Consider the following 26,356-nt stretch of genomic DNA (forward strand, 5'->3'; position numbering starts at 1 on the left):
TTGAAGCCTGAGGCTGGCGGATTGCTTGAGCCCAGGAGTTCGAGACCAGCCTGGGTAACATAGTGACACCCCTGACTCTAATAATAATAACAATAATAACAAAGTATTCTGTATAAAATGACAAATAGAGGATAAATCAAGTCTTTTAACTGAACAAACTGGAAACCCAGAGGAAATGGGTGATTTCATAGGAAAATGTAAATTACTAAAATGGACCCTGAAATAAGGAAAACACAAACTGCAATTTGCATAAAGAGCTGTCATTTGACCCCACGACCATATGGGTTCACAGCTAAAGGTTAACTGACTTTCAGCTAATTCCGTATTGCAAATGGTCAAGACCTAGAAAAACAAACAAACAAACAAACAAAAATGGGATTCTCCTGAATTCATCTTGTGGTTTAATATGAATACTTGATACAGCTAACATTTCCTCTAATCCACGACTCCGATGACTAAAAACATGCATTACCTATGCACACCTATAAATCTGCTGCCAATTAAACGGTGACTTTCTTAACAAGGGAATGAGAAGTATTGTTGATGCAGTTACTTCCATTATAGCCAGGAAAAGAAGACTGTAGTGAGATCTGATTTTGCTATAAATAATATATTTAAATGTAATGTAGTGGATTCCACGCAGCTGTTTTCCACGCGTGTGCAGGGCTTTGGCCCTGTGGGAAAACAGACCAGCAAAACCTCGGCAACCGGGGCGCCCACCCTGCAGGCCCCAGCGTCTCAGCATCGGGGACTCTCCCAGAAACAAGCCAGAATCCGCAAATACACCGCGATAGGCGATGACCAGGAGAGGCAAAGCCTCGAGGAGGCGAAACTGCTAAAAAGTAAGTGTTTTTAAAATGTTCTCTGAAAAAGTAAAGAGCCACGTGGGAAAATCCCAGAAAAGTGACCGCTTCCGTGGGGAGTTTTTAAGAGGTGTCCGAGGGCCGGGCGCGGTGGCTCATGTCTGTAATCCCAGCACTTTGGGAGGCCGAGGAGGGAGGATCACTTGAGGTCAGATTCGAGACCAGCCTGGCCAACATGGTGAAACTCCATCTCTACCAAAAAATGCAAAAAATATTAGCCAGGCGTGGTGGCGCGCGCCTGTAATCCCAACTACTCGGGAGGCTAAGGCACGATAATTGCTTGAACTCGGGAGGCAGAGGTTGCAGTGAGCCAAGATCGCGCCACTGCACTCCAGCTGGGAAGACAGAGTGAGACTCCCTCTCAAAGAAGAAAAAAAAAAAAAAAAAAAAGGAACTGTAGGGAAAGCCGCGGCAAAGCTCCCTCCTCTGTCCGGGCCGCTCCCCTCCGCGCTCCGCGCGACCTAACTCCTGGGAAGGGAGCTCGGTTCTTCCGCGCACGCTCGGTTCTTCTTCAGCACACAGTGCAAGACCACCTGAGCCCACTATTTTGGAGTGAGTTGCATGCATCGCTTCGCGGCTGCGCCAATGCGTCACTGAAATTCAGTGTACAGATTATGCCAAGCGGTAATTTTGGAAATTCAAACTGAAATGGAGCCTGCTATTCTGTGTCTTGATCAGAATGGATGGATATAAGAATCAAAGTTAAAAAGGGCAATAATACAAGATAATTGATTTCCTACATGTCAGTAAAGAACAATGGGAATTTGATTTGAAATGAAAGAAAAATCATTTACAATACCACCCCTAAAACTGAAGCCCATGTATAAACCTAACAAAATACGTACCAGTGTTCATTCAGAAAACTTTGAAACACAGATGGAAAAAAAAATTAGATAAAAGCTAAATCAATAATTCCTCCAAACTTGATCTATAGACCCAGTGTAATTCCAATCAAAATCCCAGCAAAGACACCAATAAAATGTTTCTAAACTTAAAATAGGCAGTATAAGACTGAGGAGGAACAAAGTTGAAGAATTTACACATCCAGATTCCAAGACTTATAAATTTATGAAGAGAGAGTAACATTGGGGAAGAAATGATCACACAGACAAATGGAGCAAGTAGACCAACATAAATATAGCCAACTGATTCTGTACAAGAGCAAAAACTGCTCAGTGGAGAAAAGAGTCTTTTCCACAAATGGTGACGAAACAGCCAGATGACCTTGTGGGATCAAATGAATGTACAGATGAACTTTACAACTTACACAAAAATACACATAAAATTATTCATAGACTTAGAATTTAAAGTAGAAAACTGTAAAAATCCTAGGATAGAACAGAGAAGAAAATCTACCTGACCTTGTATTTGGTGATGAGGTTTTATACACAACACCAAAAGCCAATCCATGAAAGGAAAACATGATAATGTAGACCTTATTAAAACGAAAATGTCTACTCCATAAAAAACCCCATTAGGAGAATGAAAAGGCAAGGCACATACTGGGATAAAATATTTGGAAAACATCTATCTAAAAAAGGACGATTATTCAAAGTATACCAAGAAAGTAAAACTCAACCAGAAGGAAACAGACAATCCAATAAAAGTGGGTGATGATCTGAACAGACACCTCACCAAAGAATATATAAAGATGGCGAATAAGTTATTACCAAAAGCAGCACAATAGCATATGTCATTAGGAGATTGCAAGTTACAACAACAGTGAGGTAGCCGTGTGGCTGTGAGGGTGTTTCTGGAAGAGATGAGCACTGAATGGGTAGACTGAGGATGGGCCATGCTCACCAGTGTGGGTGAGTGCCATCCGATCCACTGGGGGCCCAAATAAAGCAATGCAGTCTCTCTCTTTTTGAGTTGCAACTTTCGTCTTCTGTCCTTCCTGGCTCTCAAGGCTTTGGGCTCTGAGATTGCACCAGTGGCTCCCCACTTGACTATCAGGTCTTCAGGCTTGTGTGTTATACCACAGGTGTTCCTGGTTCTCCAGCTTGCGGGCAGTAGACTGTGGGACTTCTTGGCCTCTATAATCATGGGAGTCCATTCCCATAATAAATCTCTCTCTCTCTCTTTTTTTTGAGAAAGAGTCTGGCTTGGTTGACCATGCTATTGTCCTGCAGTGCCATCTCAGCTCTCACTGTAGCCTTGACTTCCTGGGCTTAAGCAATCTTCCCACCTCACCTCCCTGAGGAGCTAGGACCACAAGTGTGCACCACCATGCTGGCTAATTTTTTTTTGGAGACAGTGTTTCGCCATGTTGTCCAGGCTGGTCTTGAACTCCTGAGCAATCCACCCACCTCTGCCTCTCAAAGTGTTGGGATTACAGGCATGGGCCACTGCACTGGGCACAAATATCTCTCTCTCTATAGAGATATGTGTGTATATATATGTAAATATATATGTATATAAATATAAAATTCCTATTGGTTCTCTTAGAACAACTCAAATATAAAAACAATGGCAATAGCAATTGCTGTGGAGGATTAGGAAAAACAGGAGCTCATCACTGTGGGTGGAAGGCATAATGGTACAGCCACTGGCAGTACCAATGGTAGTTTTGTCTCAAAGCTAAACATAGTCTCACCATATGGTCTAAGAAAGCAGCTGTGCTCCTAGGTCAACAACTGCTTTGAAAACTTATGTCCAAACAAAAAAAATGCAGTTATGTACAGCACCCTCTATTCAGATACTTTAAGTTTCCAGATACTAAAGTATCTGGATGTCCTTCAATAGGTGAGTAAAAAACAAGCTGAAGCACATTCACACCATGGAATACTACTCATCGATGAAAAGGAATGAGCTGTCAAGTCGCTCAAAGGCAGGAGTAAGCCTTCAATGTATACGGCCAGGTGAGAGTGGCGGAGAGAAGAGGTGGCGTTATTCTATTTACATGCCCTTCTGGAAAGGTGAAGGTAGAGAGGCAAGGAGATCAGGGCTTGCTAGTGGTTTGTGAGGAGGCTGTTGAATAGGGGAATGGGGAATGGCAGGAGGTCCCTGGGGCCAGTGGACCATGGGCTTCCTCTGGCTGTCAGCCATGGGGAGAATTTGCGGAGAAGCTTAGCTGGCTTATTAGCATGAGCACGGTTGCTTTCCCCTAGGAAGGTCTTCTCCCATCACACATGGATCTCTTTGGGGGCATTCTGGGAAGGATGTTTTACCCACACTTTGGGATTCCTCAGGACCACGTGGAGGCCCGTCCTCGGGCACAGACCCAGCTCTTCGTATTGGCAAGGTGAAGACGCGCAGATGGAAACAACTTCATTCTCTGGGGCTCAATTTCCCTCTGCAGTGAGACCAAGTTCCAGCATTTCATTCTCTGTTTTAAATTCAATTCCTTTGATCTCATCCTGCCATTCAATGGGTCTTAAGAAATGTTTTCCAGAACCTCAAGGGGTGGACGGGACACTTTCTTTAGGGAAAGGTTTTGTCACGCACATGGCATGCTCCTTGGTCCCTGCAGAGGCTCAGGCCTTAGGGCAGCTGCCTCGCTAGGCTTCAGGACCTCAAAGGTGTCCAGGAGGCCACAGGGGTCTGCAAGCGAGGGCAGGGGCAGCAGGCGGGTGCATCACAATGAGGTGTCGGTGACAGTGACGTCCTGCGGGTTCCCCACCTGCCACCTCCATCCAGGGAGGTCTCCCTTGGGCCCACCCCAGCCAGAGAGGCCTTGCCCGGAGTCCCCCTCTTCCATGCTATGTGCCCTGTAGCTGCAGTTTACTGGTGAGCTTGGTAGAGCACAGAGAGGATGGCGCCACCAGCTGGAGGGGGACAGGCTCCAACCCGGGGCCCAGGATGCACAGAGCGGCAGGGATCGCGGAAGCCCCCTCAGCTCTGGTGTCCTGGCTCTTCCTGCACAGGCTCTCCACATGACACCTAGCAAGCTAGATCTCAATTTGTTCACCCATCCTTTATTTTCTGTATTTATGACTAGTATTTCTCCAGTTTGTCTTTTGTCGGCCTTAGTAACAGTGAGTTTTCCTGTTGAGTTTCTATTCTGTTAGATCTTTATTTTAACAGCGGATAGGCAAATTTGGGGTGATGTTTATTAACGCAAAATGGAAGGTGATATGTCACACACATCCTTCTGCTTCCTGCAGCAGTTTCGCTGTGTGCTGCATCAAAACAAAAACAAAAACATCAAAAAGAAAACAAAAAACCAGTAAAGAGTGATGGGGAGGGCACTTCCTGGAATTCTCTTCGATGCCCATTGCGGGTTATGTCAGAGATGAACTGATTTAGGAAAGGAGCTGGGGAAGAAATCCAAGAATTCAAGAAAGGAGGTGCTGTAACTCAGGCTGTATTTCCGCAGGTGAATGGAATCTTGCCTGTTTCACTCTGGTAAATTACTCATACTAGTTCCTACTACCATGAGAAAACACCGTCTTCAGAAGTTGACAATTAGCAAATTAGAGAATTGCAAAGCCTGTTTTACCCTGAGAACCTGAACCCTTTCTTGTTCCTGAAGGGCTTTCCATCAAGGAGTCAGTGTGGTGGACAAGAGACTGGATCAATTGAAAATAACAGAAACTGTCACAGTGTTCTTCTGGCAACTGTCACTTACCATAACTATCCCACCCGAGGCTTAACCAGAACCCTCCCCTCCAAGAGCTGAGGTCGCCCTGAAAGGGAATAAGCAGGACACCTGTCCACCCCCACAGGGGCCATCGGGCTGCCGTGGAGCTGGGCTGTCCAAGTCTTGGTCTGACCTGTCCCTGGCCCTCATGTGGGGCCCTAATGTATGTCTTACACGCTACCTCTCTCACCATCTAAACATGAAGAGGAAGAAAAGAGAAGCTGATTCCTGGGTCTAACACATTTTAGTGTGGAAGCCAAGTAAAGGCCTCTGAGTCACTCTTGTCTTCCGTCTTTGCTGTTTCACTCCAGTCTCAAAAGCAATCCTGGTCTTAGGTCTTAGTCAGAGTTTGCCAAATGACAGCGCCTACCCTCAGTTCATTTTGTCGCACTTCTTACTTTGACGGCGCCGTTTGTGGGATTCTTTTTTGCCCATCTTCCTTTCATGCCGAGGAGGTAAGTGCATCCCTCGACCAGGCCACCACTGCAGGTGTGTGTGTCAGAGTGAGGAACAGCAGGGAGATGAGAACAGCATACAGTAGGCAGCCCAGGGGAAGCGTGCTGGGCCCTTAACCCAGAAGGAGGGTCTCAGTGTGTCCAGTTGCTCGTTTCCCTGAAAGAAAACCCAGATGTCCTGTGAGGTGAACCTGGTGATAGTTTTCCCTTGTAGTTTTAAATGTGCTCATTCAAATTAGAATGCTTAGCCATCCATCCCTTATTCCAGCATTTCTCCTTTAATCTATGTTTGCAGGGTTGTGAGTTGCGCTGGATAGTATGAAATGTGTTATCAGTGGACGCACAACTGTTGACCTCAGAGCATGTGACCAGACAGTACAGGAGGAGATGTTGTTAAGTTACTTTGGATGGAAAATGTCCCTCGGTGACCTTGTGGGCCTGATCCAAGGTGAAAGGTGGGGAGAGGACAGAGGGACTGGATGAGCTTGGGTGGGGAGAAGGTGTGACTGAGGGAAGACAGTTCAGTCCCCCAGCGGAAACCTGAGCCCAGTGTTGGGGAATGTGAGGACACAATGGAGGGGCAGGATGGCCTTGGCACCAGCAGCACTGGGGACCACAGGGGGCCTTGCTTTGTGAGAGGTGAACTTGGCTCCAAGGATGTGAGGCTGGGAGCATGGAGGTGAAAAGGCAGAGAGACAGAGGGGAGCTGAGGCAGGCAGGGCAGAGACAGGGGGCCCAACAGGGCCTGGAGCAAGAAAGCAAGGATGGGGCAGGGTACCTCCAGCAACTCAGTCACACCAAGGGGATGGCAGGGGCAGCAAGGGACTGGGTGGGGATAAAGTGACAAGACGGGGAGTGTGGATATGGGCACTAGTTTGTGCGTGAATAGATCAGCAAGTCTTTTAGAGTCCTGGGAAGTAAAATAAAAATTAAAACAACAAAAACAAGCTGGGCATGGTGGTACACGCCTGTAGTCTCAGCTACCAGGGAGGCTGAGGTGGGAGGATCACTTGAGCCCAGGAGGTTGTGTCTGCAGTGAGCTACCATCACCACTGCACTCCAGCGGTGACAGAGCTAGACCGTGTCTCCAAACAAAACAAGCAAAACCAAAACCAAAACCACACAAATTTCATGTTTTTGTTTGGGATTATTGCCTGACTCTCATTCCACCTCTGAGAGATCCTCCTCCACTCCAGAGACACCAGCACAGCCAGGCGGCCATCACACCTCTGAGAGACCCTCCTCCACTCCAGAGACACCAGCACAGCCAGGCGGCCATCACACCTCTGAGAGACCCTCCTCCACTCCAGAGACACCAGCATAGCCAGGCGGCCATCAGACCTCTGAGAAACCCTCCTCCACTTCACAGACACCAGCACAGCCAGGTGGTCGTCCCACCTCTGAGAGACCCCTCCCTCAGCCAGGTGGTGGTTCCTTCTCAGAATTTCAGCCCCACTTTCTATCTCTTCAATCATTTAGGTTCTGAGAACCCCAAACTCTTACCGTGGTTCCTCCAGCCTTGGGGTTGGCACAGTTTTAGATCTGTGGCATCTTTTTGTTAAATTCCCTGTATTCAAGTCTTTTTTTTTTTTCATTTTTTTGAGACAGAGTCTCGTTCTGCCGCTCAGGCTGGAGTACAGTGGCGTGATCTTGGCTCACTGCAACCTCCACCTCCTGTGTTCAAGTGATTCTTGTGCCTCAGCCTCCTGAGTAGCTGGGATTACAGGTGCATACCACCACACCAGCTATGTTTTTGTGTTTTTAGTAGAGAGGAGGTTTTGCTATGTTGGCCAAGCTGGTCTTTAACTCCTGGCCTCAAGTGATTCGCCCACCTTGGCCTCCCAAAGTGCTGGGATTACAGGCATGAGCCACTGCACCCGGCCAGATCTCTTTATTACAGTAAGCTTGTGAGGTTTCTGTTTTCCTGACAGATTAATGACCAATACAACTGATGAGGGTAAGACAAATTTAGAAGCTCATCTTCTCCAGCGTTGAGGATGCGTCAACATATGGGCACTCATTCAGTGTCAGGAGTGTAAATTACTGCAGCCTTTGTAACAAAAATCTGGCAGTAACTCTTATCGTTCAAAATGCATAAGCAATTCAGCTGAGCAATTTTACTTCTACGTCCCTAAATTAGAGCCGCATTCTCTAATGTGTCTAAAGGCACTCTTGCATATTTATTACTGCAATGTTTGGACTTAAATATCCACAACTGGATAACAGGGTAATTAAACAGTTAATTATAATATGGCTCATCCATCTGTTATACAAATGAAATCAATCTCTGTGCACTGTGGTGGAAAGATTTTCTGAACATAGTTCAGATTTTTTTAAAAAGGCCAACTGTTGAATAACGCTTCTGGTGTAACACCACATACATGAAAATGTATGCAATACACCATAATATCTAACACATGTATATGTCCAAATAAATATTTTTATTTTAATTTACTTTTTCTGTGATTTTTTTGAACTTAATGGTCATTTCCTACTATGAGCCAAATAACATAATCATAATTTGAAATACTTAGATCTATGGAGTATTCAATTATTACAAGATAATTAAGACAATCTGTAATTATTAAGTGATTCAGCAAAATGTTTTTATTATATAACATCTACTAATATCATTCTTAGCCTCAGTTTTTTAAAAATATGCTTTTTATTATACTTTTTATATTATAAAATGAGATTTTTTTATGAAATAAAATTTATGTTATAAAATGAGATTTATTTTATAGTTCATCTCCCTTGGACCTTATCTAAAGGGATTTAGTTCTTGAGCACAAAAATGATGTCATTACGTCACAACACAACTTAGGGCAGGATAATAATAAGACTCTAGTGTTAGGAACTTTGACTGCGTTATCCTAGTAATGAGAGATATTAACTAGATCAATGTAATGGATTAAAAATTAAACAAGTTAGAGATGTATTTGTATGAAATGACAACATTGGTCAAGCGATGTATATTTTGCATGTTGATTGGCTGAATGATCCAATTCCATTTAACTACTGAAATAACCAGGTCATGCTTGAGATAGTAACATAGAAACCAAAGCTATTTATTGTGGATAAAGAAACCTAAAATCTAATATCAAATATCTTTACCTCTCCACACCTATGTTGTATTATAACATTCTAATGACTCAACATTTTCTAAATAAATACATGCTTAGTTTTTGTTTTGGTTCTTATTTAAGTAACTCAGAATTCTTTTATGAGTTACTAGAAACTATTCAAACACTGCTTCTTAAAAGAGAAATCTTTATTTTTTTCTTCTGGGAAGTTTACACAAAGTAAACATATTTACCTCTTGTGTAATTATTAAAACATTAAGAAACCTGGTTCAGTGGCTCACGTCTGTAACCCCAGCACTTTGGGAGGCCGAGGCAGGTGGATCACCTGAGGTCAGGAGTTCCAGACCAGCCTGGCCAACATGGTGAAAACATGTCTCTACTAAAAATACAAAAATTAGCTGGGCATGGTGGCACGCACCTGTTGTCCCAGCCACCCGGGAGGCTGAAGCATGAGAATCGCTTGAACCTGAGAGGCAGAGGTTGCAGTGAGCTGAGATCGCACCACTGCACTCCAGCCTGGTGACAGAGCAAGACTCATCTCAAAACAAAAACAAAAACAATTAAGAAGTATTTTTAACCATGTATGTTAAAACCTATAAAAAATCAAAAGCATCAACTGAGTTTGGTGGCTCACGCCTCTAATCCTAGCACTTTGGGAGGCTGAGGGGGGTGAATTACTTGAGCCCAGGAGTTCAAGACCAGCCTGGGTGACATGGTGAAACCCCATCTCTACAAAAGAATACAAAAATTAGCCGGGCATGGTGATGCGCACCTGTATTCTTAGCTTCTTGGGAGGCTGAGGTGGGAGGATCACCTGAGCCCAGGAGGTCAAGGTGCAGTGAGCCATGATTGTGCCACTGTACTCCAGCCTGGGCATCAGGGTGAGACCCTGTCTAAAGAAAAAAAAAAATCAAAATATCCAAGTAATGAAGGACAAGAATCCCAAGGGAAAGTGGTTCAAGGTAGAAAGCGTGGTTAAAAATGAAAAAAAAAAAATCCAGAAATTTAAAATTTGAAATATAAATACACCCATATAATTTATGATACAGAATTCTGCATTGAACCCCAATTCTTTCAGGACATGTGATCTTAGATAATACACTCAAGCTGCTTGACACTGAATTTTCTTGAAGGTAGTGTTTAAGAGGTGTTTCCAGCTCTGCTGCAGGAAGCACATCCGTGTGTGTTAATGCCCTTCCATAGTGCCTGCCACACAGTAAAAACCAAAAAACAGGCAGCTCTTTGACTTGCAAAACTGTCAAAATGGGCATCCTCCGAAAGCAGAACGCTGGCAAGTGTCTTCAATGACACAAAATTCTGGCACCCGGCACATTTCCTCCCTTCCTCCCTGCTCTTTTGTATGGATCCATTCTCTCCTATAGCACAGCGGTTTCCTTCCACTCCAATGTGGAAATGCCTTTCTAGTGGAGAGAAGAACATGAGTGATACACAGAAATTCCTTTCCAAGGCTGCTTGGCCAAGCTCTTTCTCTGCCCACCTCTCTTTGGCCACCTCCTGTTGGGGTGAGTGAGAGCAGAGAGGGTACCCTGAACAAAGCCCAGCAAGATTTCAGGGCTACAATGTCCAGCAGCCAGGAGCTGAGGTGCCTACCCACCTGCCCAGGCCCTGGCGCCCCTGGCTCCAAGCCTCGTGCATCCTCCCAGGCTGACATGGGAAGAAAAGATGGGGATCTGGGAACATTTTCACTTGGCAGAGGTAGATGAGCAAAGCCCACACAACCATGCTGACCGTTCTGGTCTCCTGGCCCGTCCCCACCACCTCCCTGTGCAGAGCCAAGAGTGCTGTACTCCCTGCTGCCCCAGAGTGTGCCACGTGGTGTGATGGTTAATTTCAGTGTCAGCTTGACGGGCTATGAGATGCCCAGATAGCTGGTAACGATTGATTTCTGGGTGTGCTTTTGCGGTGTTTCTGGAAGAGATTAACATTTGAACCAGTGGACGGAGTAAGAAGATCTCCCTCACCAGCATGGGCGGGCCTCATCCCATCCACAAGGGCCGCACAGAGCAAGACAGCAGAAGAAGAGCAGACTCTCTCTTTCCTTGAGGACTAGAGTCTCCCTCCCCAGCCCACCCTCACCTTGTCCTCAGGCCTTTGGCCTCATGCTGAATGACACTGTTGGCTTCCCTGGGCCTCACACCTTCAGACTCAGCCTGAATTATGCCACCGGCGTTCCTGGGTCTCCAGCTTGCCGATGGCAGATTGTGAGACTTCTCAGCCTCCATAATGGTGTGAGCCGGTTCCCATAATAAATCTCCTCTTATCTATATGTCTATATATATATCCTATTGCTTCTGTTTCTCTGGAGAACCTTGACACACACACATATGGAGACAGGCAAGGGGAGCTGGTGGGAGCTGACACCCAAGCTTGTGAAGCAGGGAGTGCCTCTCCCCCAGCCTATGTCAGGAAGGGGGTGGGGTCTTCGGCACAGGGAAACCTGAGCCCCACCAAGATATTCAGGGGCATGGATTTCTCCCCACCCTTCTGAACTCAGGGCTGCCCACCCCAAACCTTCACGTTCCACTTTTGGGATATGCGAGGCCTCTTGTCTTGCACTCACCCTGGATGCTCCGTGGGGAGATTCGGCCCCTAAGGCTCACAGCCTCCTCCACTCCGCCTCGTGCCAAATGCATCTCCAGGCAATGGGGGAGGCCTGAGAGGCCCAGGGCATGGGGCTTGTTCTTTCTTGAGCATTTTCACTTTTACGAGCCCCGGAACATTTGTTCATCGGGTTTTTGCTTTGTCTTTCTAATGACAGTCTATTAAAAATAACAATTTTTCGGCCAGGTGCGGTGGCTCATGCCTGTAATTCCAGCACCTTGGGAGGCTAAGGCAGGTTGATCACCTGAGGTCAGGAGTTTGAGACTGGCCTAGCCAACATGGTGAAACCCCATCTCTACTAAAGATACAAAAATTTGCTGGGTGTGGTGGTGGGCGCCTGTAATCCCAGCTACACTGGAGGCTGAGACAGGAGAATCGCTTGAACCCGGGAGGCGGAGGTTGCAGTGAGCCGAGGTCACACCCAATGCACTCCAGCCTAGGCAACAAGAGCAAAACTGCATCTCAAAATGAATGAATGAATGAATGAATAAAAGGCTGGGCATGGTGGCTTACACCTGTAATCCCAGCAATTTGGGAGGCCAAGGCGGGTGGATCACCTGAGGTCAGGAGTTGGAGACCAGCCTGGCCAACATTGTGAAACCTCGTCTCTATTAAAAATACAAAAATCAGCTGGGTGTGATGGCGGGCGCCTGCACTAGTTTAGTGCAGAATAGTCTGCACTAATTCCAGCTACTCAGGAGGCTGAGGCAGGAGAATCCATTGAACTGGGGAGGTGGAGGTTGCAGTGAGCCGAGATTGCACCACTGCACTCCAGCCTGGGTGACTGAGTGAGACTCCGTCTCAAAAAATAAATAAATAAATAAATAACAATTTTTAAAACGAGATCACTTCACAAATGCAAGTGAGTGAAACAGGACAATGGCAGGGCAGCGAGCTACTGTTATCCTCTCTCCCTGATCCTTTCCCTTCCTAGATGCCATGGCCAGCTCTCGGTAACAGCCACAGCTGACCCATTCCTTTCCCTAAGCCCAGGCTCCTAGGAAGCCCCAGACCTTCCCCCATAGGGCACAGACAGATGATGCCTTCTCTTTTGTAAGGAACAAATATATTTGGGAAGAATAAATGTGTTTGATTGTGAGAATCAGAGGCCATCCTGTTTGGAGGATGTGGTGTTGTAAGAACTGACTGATGTTCTGTATTTGTGCTAAGACCCTTCTGGCGACTGTGGAGGAGGACATGGGCCTCAGACACGGCTTAGGGGTGTCCAGGGCTGGCAGGGCCTGGAAGGTGCTGTCTTTCCTGGGGAGTAAAAGAGTGGGATTGCTTAAAACCATGGCATGACCTGGCAGTCTCACAGATCTCAAGGCGTGTGATCCTGTCTCAGGCCCCTCTGCTCTACCTTTCAGCTCTACTGGGCCTCAAGTTCTTCCCAGGTGGGATTTCCTTCCGTGTATCAACCCTGCCCATGAGCCCAGGTGTCTCTGTTAGGACGCTGGTATGTTCCTCTGGTTTCATAGCTCTTTGCCCACAGCAGCTCTGATGTCAGGTGGCCTGGGTCCTGCACAGGTCGGTGGGAGGTTGCAGGCCCTGGGTGAGGAGATCAGGAGCGTGATGGCTCATTGGACCTCAAAGGTGATGGGAAAGAGCAGTGTCTTCTCCGGCTCCCCACATAGCAGTACATAGCATTGACACTATATTAGGTGTTATAAGGAATCCAGAGATGATTGAGAGTACACAGGAAGATATGCTCAGGTCATAAGCAAATACTACACCATTTTCTGTCAGAGACTTGATTGAACCTCTGTGGATTTTGGTGTCCTTGGGGGTCTGGAATCAGTCCCCGATGGACCCTGAGGGCCGAGTGTGCGTTCCTCCTGGGACTGATCAGTATCTCCCCCAGAGTTTCCTAAAGGCTCAGTCTTGCTCTCACAGTGTGATTTTGTGATATTATAAGCACGTGTCTGGTCTGTGTCCCCAGTCTCTGGCACTGTAGAGTTCCTAAACCCTTGCAGTTTTCTGAGACCTGTAGGGGTAACAGGAGCTCCTTTTGTTCTGAGGTGACTCTTGGTAGGCCCCTAGGAAGCTTCAGTGTGGCCCTGGTCACCAGAAAGGCCACTCACATGATCAGAGGGTTGAAACGGTCTGTCCCACCTCTGCACCCCCAGGGAGAGAAGAGGGTGGGAGATTGAGTGAGTCACCCGTGGCCAGTGATTTAATAAATCATGCCACATGATGGAACCCCCATAAAGCCCCCAAGCAACTGGGTTCTGAGAGCTCCCAGGTTGGTGACCTGTGCACTCCCTACCACAGTGCCCTGTGCACTCCCTACCACAGTGCCCTGTGCATCTGTTCCTCTTGGCTGTTCTGGAGTAGTGTCCCTTGTAAAAACCAGTGATAGGAAGCTGAGTGCTTTCCTGAGTTCTGTGCATCATTCCAGCAAACGATGGAGCCTGGAGACGGCGTTATGCAAACCCTCCATTGATAGCTGGCCAGTCAGAAGTACGAGAGGCCTGGGGCTTGTGTCCAAAGTGAGGGCAGCCTTATGGGGCTGAGCCCTTAACCTGTGGGGTCTGCACTAACTCTGTTTAGTAAGTGTTAGAATTGAGTTGTGCATAAAAGCAGTTCAGACAAGGCTGGCCTTAGAGGAGATGACAGGACTGGTGCAGATTCACCTGGGAAGGGAAGGCAGCTGATGAACAGGGGCTGGGGGATACTCTGCTGGGCCGCCTGGAGTGCTCACAACAAGCCAGTCCATGGCCCCAAAAGCATAGTGTGTAGGGTTTTAGCTTGGCATCCAGGAGAGACTGGAGAGAAGCCCCGGTCTGCCCTCCACCTCCTGCCCTGCCCAACCTGTTCCTCTAGACTGATGTTCTCCTCTCTCCTGTGACTTTCTCCCCTGGGGGGCGGGAGGGGGGTCATCTCTCTGAGCTAATAATTGATTTAGAAAAGTGAAAAGAAAGCAAATGAAACCAAGAGTCAGACTCTTCTAGCGGGCTGGGCTTAGGGTTCACTTACCAGATGGATGTCTCTGTCTTTCTTGCATATTGGTGACTTTGGATGAACTGAATGCAGTTGCATTCAGTTGTGTGCACCCCACACAAATAATGGAAGAGGGGTCCAAAGCCCCAGGCTCACCAAATGCAGGAGAAGCCACCCTCTAGTCATCTAAAGTGTGCTGCTGCCTCACCTACAAGACCAGAGAACACTCAAAATGGGTGTTGAATTCCAGGCCTGAATCACAGCACTGGGGGAGGAAACTGCTCTGGGCCCATCTGGGCAGACCCACTCCTCCTAGCACCTAGATCCCTCCATCCTGGTCTGGGACTACCTGTTTTTCATCAAATTTACAAGTTTTTTTTACTCCACCTACAACCCAGACATTGGCAGAGTTTCCCTCCCATCCTTAGAGATAGAGGGTCAAACCACATGTTTGGAGGTTTCAAGATTTCTCAGAAGTCTTTTTCTAGTTTTCTGGTATTAAATAAAAAAAAAGAATGCACAGATGAAACATACAAGGCTATGAATTTTCACAAAGTCGATATGCTGTGCAAGTAGTATTTAGGTCAGAAAACAGATTTATCCCAAATTTATCTGATAAGAGGACCCCAAATCCTCCCCAGGGGTGCTGACTGCTCAGCCTCCTACTCCATGACATCTCCATATGTGCAGCGCCGCCTCCCCACAGCTCCTGTGGAAGGCCTGGATTGCTGCCATGTGACCTTGGAAATGTCATTTCTCCTTCTGGCCTCATTTCTCTGTCTGAACCATGAAAGTGTTGAAGTTAAATGACTTCATATATTGTCTTCCTCCGTTGATCCTTCCAGTGGCTTCTCTTTATATCCAGATTCAAATCCAAGTACCTTTCTTGCCTATGTAGTAGGCAGCCTCCCTAATGGCTCCCTGTGATCCACACCCCTGGGATACACATCCTTGTGCAATGCCCTCCCTTTGAGTGTGCACTAGACCCTGTTCTAATCACACAATGTGGCAAAAGTGATGGGATATCTCCTCCAAGGTTTAGTTGTTAGTAACTATGGCTGACATTTTCCCAGATCTTCTCAGCTCTCTCTTCCCCCCTCTCTCCCTCTCTTTGCCTCCCCTCTCTTTCCCCCTTCCTCTCTCTGAGCCCTGGCTCTGGGGAGCAGCTGCTCTGTTAGGAGCTATCCTCAGGGGAGGCTCCTGTGGCTTAGGACCCAGAGAGGACAACAGAGGGGAACTTGGCCCTTCAGTCCACATGGAATCCTTCCAATAGCCCCATGAATAGCTTGAAGGTGGATCCTGCCCCAGTTGAGTCTCAGAGGAGACCTCAGCCCAGCCCCCTGAGAGACCGTGTGGTAGAAGCACCCTGTTGAGTTGGGTTGGGCCTGGGCTTCCTGTGGAAACAGAGATAGTGAGTGCCTGTTGTTATGGGCAGCTATGGGTGGGGCAGTGTTTCCACACAGCAGTGGGGCCCTCATACAGCAGACCTGGCCCAGGATCTGCTCCACCCTTCCCTCCCTCCCCTGCTCTGCCCCCAGCTCTCTCCAGCCACACTGTCTCCCTTTCTAAGCTTCTTTCTGGACAAACTCGTCTGCCCTGGAGCCCCTGCACAGTTTCACCTCCCCACACTGTGCTGGAAATGTCTGCAGGACCGGCTACCTCTTATCGTTCTGCTCATGGCATGAATGTCACCTCAGGGAGGCCTTTTCAGATCCCCTCACCAAGAAGTGGCCCCCAGGCTCTCCTGCAGCAGTTGCTTTACTTCGACACAGCACTTGCTCCTTTCCCCACTTATATGTTTTGTGGTTTGGTCCCTCTCCCCCTCCAGATCGTGCCTTCCCAGAGGACAGGGACCATACCATGTCTGTCTTTTTCACGGCGGCACCCAGGCTTAACTCAGGCCCTGGACATCACGACTGAATGAGTAAATGGTAGGATCTGGAGCCCCTTGCTCCCACATCCTACCACGGACCAGCTCGGACTGTGGAGATGGATGCTGACAATAGGAGAAGCAGGTCAGGTTGGAGGCGGGAAATGGCCTGAATGACCCCGGCTCTTCCCTGGCTCAGGTGCTCCTGTAGAACACAGTGGGCACATGTCTCCACCTGGTGGCCAGAGCTAGCACTGCATCCAAAGAAGGAAAACCACGACACAGAACTTGGAAGGCAAATCCACTCTCCTGCATCCCAGGAGGCAAAAATCCAAGAGGATTGAGAGAAATATCAGAAACTCTTCTTACCCCTACTGCCAGCACTGTCCCGGGGTCCAGACACTTCCAAGGCCTCCTCACCACATCCAGGGAGGTGGCCCCAGCTCCACTTACACAGTAGGAGGACCCAAGTCTCCCACACTGGGGTCTTTGCCCTTGTCCAGGGATGCATGGTCCATGCTCTGCCATGTCCTGGGCCACTCCAAGTCTCAGGACACCAACTGCCCTGCCTTCCTCTGCTCAGAAGGGCCTCCAGGGGTAGAAAGCATTTTCTAAGAACCTCGGAGCACAGCGGGTCATCTATGGAGAGCTGGGGCAACGGAGGCTTTCTGAGCCTGTGGGAGTCTTGGGGTGACCCACGCCCAGCATCTCAGTATGTGGGGAAGGAAACTGAGGCCTTCTCTCTTGTAGCCCCTTCAGTCTAGGGAGCTCATCCTGGTGGAAGCTGCCCAGAGCAGTGGACGCAGGACTCCAGGTCCTGCTCTCCCCTGACTGCCCTGGAGGTGGCACCAGACCAGGCCGACCCGAGGGACCTTAGGGATCCCCCAGCCTGGCCTCTTGGCATCTCTCCCTTTCCCATTCTATGGGCCCTGGTCATGGTGCTGGTGACTGGATGCTGCTGTCTGTAGCAGAGCTGCCTCAGCCTCTTTCTTCTTTCCCTTTGTTACCTCCCCAGGATCCGCTTCTCCTCCCACCCTACCCTTAGTCATCCCCTGTGATGTCAGCTTGTGTGTGCCTGTGGGTATGCACCATGGGGATGCTGAGAGGAAACAGCCTCTCCTGGGAAAAGTAAGCGGGGATCTGCAGCATTCTAGCGGCTCCCATTCCCAAAACAACCCCATGGGATATGGTTCAGCCCTGGCCTAGGAAGCGGTAACTGGACTCTGCCCATGTCCTGTGTCCTGGGCCAGCCCCTCCTCTCTCTGGGCCTGGGTTTCCCAAGTGTCTAATGAGGAGTTGGACTGGAACTGCATATGGAGGCCTCACCGTGGACCCTGTCCGACTCCTCCATACTTGTTGGGTGTGTGGGATGTGCTCTGGGTGCCCTTGGGCCTCCTAATGAGTGGACATGTGTGGACTTTGAGGGGGATGCCTGGGCCTCATGTCCATGGCCACATGTGCACACAGGGTCTGCATGGGCCCCAGGTGGCAGGTGCACCAGAGCCACACTGCACAGCACATTGCACGGTACCAATGGTTCCTCCAGCGCGTGTCCCACATGTCCCCTGGTTCCTGTCTCCTGCAACCAGGAAGTAAGCCAAACTTACTTAACCACATGGACTTTGGGGAATGGAGTAGTTCCCCAAGGGGAAACTGGACCTCTGTGACTACTAGAAGTGGCCATGGATGTGGGACCGGCGAGAGCCCCAGATCTTTATAATCATGCCAGTCGCCTACACCCCTGCCTCTTGCGTGTGTCCCAGGGAAGGGCAGGACTGGTCCCAGCTCACAGAGATTCAGGGAAAAGTGAGTACCTCAGCTGGAGTTAGATTTGTCTACACACAGCAGAAAGTTCAGAAGAGTTGTGGCACAGACCAGAGAGAATGCTTTCTCTCTCCTGTTAAAGAACTCTGGAGGTGGCTGTCCATGCTGACTTGGGTTGTCCCCATGGCCATCAGCCAGCACCTGTCCTGCTGTCCCAGAGTCTCAGTAGCTGACTTCTGTCCTCAATGCTGTCTCTGGACCCCAGAGGGCTGTGCTTCAGAGGTAGGCAGAGGAGAGAGGGAAGGACCAAGACCCGCTCAGCTGTGTGAGTTCCAGGCAGGCAGCTTCCCCGAGCCCCTCACAGTGCCTCTGCTCATGCCCAGTTAGCTTGGACTTGTTCTGGTCACCTTAGCTACAAGGTAGGTTAGTTAGGAGCAGTAGCCTTTTTGCTTGGCAAATTGCTGCCCAGGATAAAACTGAGCCCTCTGTTCTTAAGAAAGAGGGAAGTATGAAAATCCCGGGTGAAGACCAGCGTTGTCTCCCTACAGTGAACTGCAAGATGAGGGGGAGGGACTGAGTTACCCTTAGATAAATTGGGAATTTATTTGTCTAAAACAGACTCTCTTTTCTTGGTATTTATTCATTGAAGAGAGAGAAAAAGTCACGACTCCTAGCCAGGATGTGTGAGTAGGACGGCTGTTTTCAGTGCCTAAGCAGGACGATAGGAAGCAATGTGTTGGCTTCTACCTGCCTGTAATTTGTAAGGAGCTCTGAGAAAATCCTCTTCTGTTTCATCAATGGGGCAAGGCCAGCACAGGGGTTTATGGAGACGTCTAGGCAAGCAGCATGTTCCTAGAAGCTAAGACTAATTTAAATCTCTGTAAACTAAAAAAGTAGAATGCTTTGACCCCACCGTTTTGACTAGAGATACTTTAATTCTCATAGTGAAGACTAATAATACAAATAATCCGTGCAAAATGGATAATGGTTAAAACTGTATGTGGTACAACTTATGATGACTAAAAATTGTTGGAAGAAAAAGATTTTGGAAAATATTTTGTTGTGTTTAATGTGATCCGGAAAAGTTGACTTAAAGAAATGCTGATTCCTGAAGAAAACTTACAATAGCAGAATCTGTAGTCAGTTAATTTTGATGTGGCCCAAAATGGAGTCATTTAAATAAAAAATGATTAATCCTGATAAAATAGTTCTGGTGAATTAAAAATAAGAGTCGATGAGCTAGAGGCTGGGCATGGTGGCTCACATCTGTAATTCCAGCACTTTGGGAGGCCAAGGCAGGTGGATCACTTGAGACTAGGAGTTTAAGACTCACCTGGCCAACATGGTGAAACCCTGTCTCTACTGAAAATACAAAAAGTAGCCAGGCATAGGTGAGGCATGCCTGTAATCCCAGCTACTCAGGAGGCTGAGGCAGGAGAATGACTTGAGCCCAGGAGGTGGAGGTTGCTGAGAGCTGAGATGATGCCACTGCACTCCAGCCTGGGTGACAGAGCAAGACTCTGTATATATATATTAAAAAAGTGGATGAGTTATAATTGGGTTTCTATCCTGTAGTTTTATAAAATGGATCAAGGTTTTAAAATGTCTGAATAAAATTTGCCCTGGACAGCTGCCCAACCTTGACCTGCTCAATCTCTTCCAGACCTTCTGCCAGAAAGGGGGCCTGTTGTGCACGCTTCAGGATAAGCTGCAGCCCTAGGACTGGATGTCGTTGGCCAGACTGCTGCAGGGCCTGCAGACACGACTGCTCATGGCTCTGTGGCAGGCCTCCCGCCACCCCCACCACTCCTATGGCCTCTTCTTGTGCTACCGTGTGGAGGCCCGAGCCCTGTGTGGCATCAATAGCTTCCGCCAGTACAAGTATGACCTGGTGGCAGTGGGCAAGGCTTTGGAGGGCATGTTCTGCAAGCTCAATCACCTCCTGCAGCACCTGCACCAGCCGTTCTTCCTCTACCTGCTCCCCACCCTCTCTCGCTTCGTCTCCATCGGCCTCTACTTGCCTGCTACTGACTTCTTGCTCCTGGTCCTTGGTTTCAAGGCTCTGAAACTGTGGATGCAGCTGCCTGAGGCTGGAGCGGGTCTTGAGGAGCCCGAGAGGGGTCCCTGGCCCCAGTGTCCCACCTCCCCCAGCACAGGGTGGTAAGCCCTCAGGTCCCAGACAGGGGCTGGATGGTGCTGAAGCTGGTAGCCCTGATCTGCCTAGCACTGCAGCTGGGCTGCATCATCCTCACCAGTTTCTCACTGGACTTCTTGCTGGCTGCCACTATGGTGCCTGCCGCTGCGCTCGCCGAGCCTCATGGGCCCCGGACCCTCTACACTGCCCTGCTGGCGCTGACAAGCCCGGCAGCCACGCTCCCTGGCAACCCATTCCTGTGGCAGGAGCTGCAGGAGGCACTACTGTCACTGGCCGAAGGCTGGCAGCTCTTCCTTGCAGTACTGGCCCAGGGTGTGCTGCAGCACCACACCTAAGGCGCCCTGCTCTTCCCACTACTGTCCCTGGGCCTCTACCCTTGCTGGCTGCTTTCCTGGCATGTGCTCTTCTGGAAGTGAGATCTGCCTGTCCAAGGCATCAGGCTGGGACAGAGACTCCCCAAGAACCCCATTCTGCCTCCTTCCGGGGAAATAAACAAGTGCCTATTTCAGCTGCTTTAAAAAAAAATGCGCTGGAAAATACTTTGTTAACAAAAAGATTTAAATATTGGTATAATTCTGATTTAAATGTTTTACTTAGCACAGAATCAAACATAGCATAGGAACAAAGTTTTCTGAGACAAAATGGCTGGGTTAAAATGGGTTTAAATGTCTAGAAAAATACTTAGCTAAGTTAGCAGTGTGGTTAAGTTTTTACTTATTTTATTTTTGAGATGGAATTTCACTCTTGTTGCCCAGGCTGGAGTGCAGTGGTGCAATCTCGGCTCACTGCAACCTCCACCTCCAAGGTTCAAGTGATTCTCCTGCTTCAGCCTCCTGAGTAGCTGGGATTAGAGGCAGTCGCCACCACGCCCAGCTAATTTTTGTATTTTTAGTAGAGATAGGGTTTTGCCATGTTGACCAGGCTGGCCTCGAACTCCTGACCTCAGGTGATCCATCCTCCGTGGCCTCCCAAAGTGCTCGAATTACAGGCGTGGGCCACTGCCTCTGGCCAAGTTTTTTTTCTTTTTTTCTTTTGAGATGGAGTCTAGCTCTGCCCCCCAGGCTGGAATGTAGTGGCGCCATCTAGGCTCACTGCAACCTCTGCCTCCTGGACTTAAGCAATTCTCCTGCCTCAGCCTCCTGAGTAGCTTGGATTACCGGCACCCACCACCACACCTGGCTAATTTTTTGTATTTTTAGTAGAGATGGGGTTTCACCATGTTGGCCAGGCTGGTCTTGAACTCTTGACCTCAAGTGATCTGCCTGCCTTGGCCTCTCAAAGTGCTGGGACTACAGGCGTGAGCCAACACGCCCGGCCCTGGGCCAAGGTTTTAAGCAGATGAATTAGTTATATTGTACTGAAGTACCAGATGACTCCCCCAGATTGACTTCACATATTTTGGGCCCACCAGAGCTTGCGGGCTGGGCGTTCAGGATTGAGGCTGCTCCCCACTGCATGGCCATGCAGGAACCCAGAATCTTTCCATCAGGTGCCTTCGTCATCTCTGGGACCTCCTCCCACCTGCATCTACCGGTAGAAGGGGAGAGTGTGAGAAAGGCATTGGAGGCTTTTGTGGGCCAGCTCTGGAAGTGGCTCACGTTAGTCCATTGTCTCCCTTTGGCAAAAGCTGGTCATAGGACTACACCTAACACAAAAGGGGACTGTGAACTACTCTTTCTCTCCTTCCTTCCTTCCTTCCTTCCTTCCTTCCTTCCTTCCTTCCTTCCTTCCTTCCTTCCTTCCTTCCTTCTTCCCTCCCTCCCTCCCTCCCTCCCTCCCTCCCTCCCTCCCTCCCTCCCTCCCTCCTTCCTTCCTTCCTTCCTTCCTTCCTTCCTTCCTTCCTTCCTTCCTTCCTTCCTTCCTTCCTTCCTTTCTTTCCTTCCTTCCTTCCTTCCTGAAGTAGACTCTCCCTCCCTGCCTCCCTCCCTTCCTTCTTTCCCTTTCTTCATTCATTTACGGTTTAGGCCCCATAGCCTACAGTCCTCTATTAGAGTGAGGGTCCCGAGGACCAGCCCCCATATATGATGGGTCCACTTGAGCCTCCTTAGGCGCCCCATGAGGGAGTGATATTTTGGGTAGGGAGCCAGGGACCTTGCCCGGCCTGACACCTGAGCAGGGGAGCCGCCCCAGTCCCCACCCCCACCCCAGCAGAGGGAGGGGCGCGAACCGGAGTGAAATCTCGGGCCAGGTCCAAGGGCCTGAGCGCCCGGTTTAGGCTGGAAATGGTTTAGTTCTCAGAGGTGGTCTGGTCCCTAACCAGTCCCAGGCCCAGCCCCAGCCCGGGACCACCTGGAAGGTTCAAGTACGTGGAGGAGAGGAGTAAGGCGGACTTGGGCGTATGGAGAAAGGGGTGAAGGGAAAAAGAAGACTTGCTCTCAGGAGGGAGCGTGGCCTAGTGGCGGGAACCACGGGTCCTGCAGCGGGCATGGCCGACTGTGCGGGAGGTCGCGGATCCACCGTGGGCGAGACCAGGCCCCAGCCCCACCAGGGCGCGGGGTGCACGGCCAGGTGGCGCTCCAGCAGCTCCTGGTGAGAGAAGACCTTGCAACAGGCGGGGCAGAGCGCGCTCTGGCCGGTGAGTGCGCATGTGCACATTGAGCGAACTCTTCTGCGTGAAGCGCTCGGCGCAGACAGGGCACTGGAAGGCGCGCACGCCGGTGTGCGTGACCGTGTACTTGAGCAGGTAGTCGCGCAGCAAGAAGGATCGCCAGCACACGGCGCACTGGTGCGGCTTCTCCCCCGAGTGGATGAACATGTGCTTGGTGTAGTTTTTCTCTAAGCTGAACGTCTTGGGACAGTGGCCGCACTCATAAGCAGGTGGCTCGGCACCTGGAGTGCGAGCAGAGGTGCCTGAGGGGGCTGTGGTGGGAGCAGCGGAGGGAGCCGGGGCTTCCCACAGCTGAGTGCTGGGGGCTGCCTCGGGCTGGAGTGTGGGGTAGAAGGCGGGTGGGGGCGCAGGGCTGGCCCGGATGGTGCTGAAGGGAGTGGTACGGGGGGTCCGGGAGTACCCAAGTGAAAGGGGAAGGGTGCGACAGGCGGCCCTGAGGTCTTCACGCCAGGCGGGCGGGGTCCAACCAGTATGCAGTCGGGCTGGACAGGGGTCTCGGTGGGACAGCCTTCGGGGACAGCGCCATCTGGAAATACGTCCTCAGCTGCCCCAGATCCCCGAAGAAAATCCCTCCCGCACCACTGTAGTCAGCGAGGCCAGTGGGTGCAGGGGACTCCTCGCACGCGCTGTCAGCAGCAGCAGTGAGGAAGCCGGCAGCACAGTCTGGGAAGGAATGAGGGGCCTGGCTCTCTCCCGGGCTGCCACCTTCGCCGTGCTCGCCATCGGTCTCATCGTCAGTTTCTTCGTCATCGTTGTCACCTCGGTCGTCAGGGGCCGCGGACAGTGAGGGATCAGCACCAAGCCCCTCGGATTTGACAGGTGTGGGGGGCGCAGGCAGCTGCAAACGCGCAGGCTGGCGCTGCTTACAGCTGTGCGCCGCACAGGAGTGCCCCGGGGGTGCGCAGCCAGCAGGTGGCGCCGGCGGTGACGCAGCTGCGCAGGTGCCAGCGGCGGGGGCACAGGGGTGGGCAGGGGCGCGGGTGCAGAGGTGCTTGGGACTCAAGCGCCTGCGATAATCTGTGTGTATTTGTGATAACTGTCTGTATGCGAAGCACCGACGAAGCCGTGTGCACCTGCAAGGCTTCATCTTGTGCCACAAGGAGCGAACTGCCGTACAGGAACTCGACTAGCTGGCGCATCGTCTGCACGGGCATCACCGAAGGTACACGGATCTCAGAGTGGCCGAGTAGCAGCTTGTCTTGGAAGGAGGGCGAGCCGACTGCCAGCACGCAGCGGTGCGCACGCAGTGAAGCTTCACGAATGCACACAGTCACGTCGCTGAAGTGCCCACCCAGCTTCTGCCCATTGAGAGTCTCAAGCAGAGAGCTTGAGAAGTTCTGCGGGTGTATATGGCGCACAGCCTCTGCAACCGCCAACTCCGACTCCTCTTCAGGCTCCAGGCCCGGCCGTGGCCGCCTTCTCCTCCCTGACTCCAAGGCGGCACTTCCGGGCGCTTCTCTTTATTTTTATAGTTTTATTGAGATATACTTTACATGCTATCCAGCCCGTCTATTTAAAGTGTACCATGCAAGGGGTTTTTGTATATTCACAGAGTTGTGTGGCTGTCACCATCATTTTGGAACATTCATCACCCCAGAAGAAACCGTGTGCGCATCAGCAGGCACTGCCCATTTCCCCGATCTGCCCCGACCTAGGACATCCGTAATCACTTTCAGTCTATGGATTTGCCTGTTATAGACCATTCATATAAATGAAGTCACACAACACTGGGTCTTATGTGACTGGCTTCTATCAAAGTCTGCAAAGTTTATTCATGGTCATGGCATGTATCAGTAGCTTGTTACTTTTTAGGTTTGACTTCTGTTACTTACCTACACCATATTTTATCTCTTCTGCAGTTTGTGGGATTTAGGTTGTTTCTACCTTTTGACTATTGTAAATAATGCTGCTCTGAGCATTCACATACAGGCTTTTCACATGATTTCATCGCTCCAGATCTAGGAGTGCAGTTGCTGTATTATATGGCAACCCCGTGTTTCACTTCCTGACGAAGTGCCAGACTGCTTTTCAAAGGACAGCATCATTTTATCTTCCTGCCAGCAATGTCGAGGGGTCCAATTGCTACACGTTCTCACAAACAAATTGTTATCTGTCTCTCTAGTTATTGCCTTCCTGATGGATGTGGAATGCTTTCTCATTGGTTTTGATTTGCACTGTTTAAATGAGTTATAAGATTGGGCATGTTTTCGTGTGTTTATTGGCTGCTTGTATATCTTCTTTGGAGAAATGTCTATTCAGATTGTCTCTCCATTTTAAAATTGTGTTATTTTCTTTTTTACTATTGACTTGTAAATGTTCAAACATATACGTGTGTGTGTGTGTGTGTATATATATATATATATATATAGAGAGAGAGAGAGAGAGAGAGAGAGAGAGAGAGAGAGAGTCTTGCTCTGTCGCCAGGCTGGAGTGCAGTTGCACGATCTTGATTCATTGCAACCTCTGCCTCCGGGGTTCAAGTGATTCTCCTGCCTCAGCCTCCTGAGTAGCTGGGACTACAGGCGTGCACCATCACACCTGGCTAATTTTTGTATTTTTAGTAGAGACGGGGTTTCACCATGTTGGCCAGGATAGTCTCGATCTCCTGACCTTGTTAATCCACCCACCTCAGTCTCCCAAAGTGCTGGGATTACAGACGTGAGCCACCACGCTTGGCCCAAACATATTCTTATACAATTCTCTTCTTAGATACAGGATTTGCAAACATTTTATCTCACATTGTAATTATTTTTCATTTTCTTGAAAGTCTGCTTTGATACACGAATGTTTGTGATTTTTATAAAGTACAGTTTATGTATATTTTCTGTTATACTTGTGGTTTTGGTATCATATCTATAAAATCATTGCCTAACCCAAGGTCACAAAGTCTCAGTCCCATATTTTCTCCTACGTGTACTAAACTTTTGGCTCTTATATTCAGGTCTTTGATCCATTTAGGGTTAACTTTTATAAATGGTGTGAGGGAGGGGACTAACTTCAGTCTGTACATGTGAACATCAATCTGTCCCAGGATTTTTTTTTTTTTTTTTTTTTTTTTGCGACATAAGCTTTATTCAGGGAATTTATGTACAGGGAGCCCAGGAGCAGCAGGTGAGACAAGAAATCCCCTCGTGTTTGTCAAATGCATGCAGGTTATATGATATTCTTCCCAGAGCAACCTCCACTTAGCAACCTCTGCCAAGAAACCTCCACCTAGCCCAAAACAAAAGGGCTTGGTTCCTTGCATGACCTCTGATCCAAGGAATGTGCCAGCACTGAAGTGTTCCTTATAGATATGATGTAAACATTTGGATTAGCCTTTTTGTTCAGCTGGGAACACGGAACAAAAATTCACCAAGGGACGTACAGTCATTTTCAGAAGATGCTTGAGTTGTAGCTGTCTGACAGGACAAG

General features: G+C 49.2%; 1 pseudogene across 1 annotated transcript in view; it reads left to right on the forward strand.

The window, feature by feature from the left end:
- The window catches only part of LOC104666770, a 31,660-nt pseudogene extending 10,761 nt beyond the window's left edge, over positions 1-20,899 (forward strand). The window contains exons 2-6 of the transcript XR_004054397.1: positions 665-842; positions 12,594-12,658; positions 12,776-12,880; positions 16,815-17,012; positions 19,810-20,899. The product of XR_004054397.1 is annotated as a glycosylphosphatidylinositol anchor attachment 1 protein-like (transcript). The remainder of the gene's footprint in view (positions 1-664; positions 843-12,593; positions 12,659-12,775; positions 12,881-16,814; positions 17,013-19,809) is intronic.
- Positions 20,900-26,356: the final 5,457 nt, after the last annotated feature.

Source organism: Rhinopithecus roxellana, chromosome 17 (assembly GCF_007565055.1).
Source record: "Rhinopithecus roxellana isolate Shanxi Qingling chromosome 17, ASM756505v1, whole genome shotgun sequence".
Lineage (NCBI taxonomy): Eukaryota > Metazoa > Chordata > Mammalia > Primates > Cercopithecidae > Rhinopithecus > Rhinopithecus roxellana.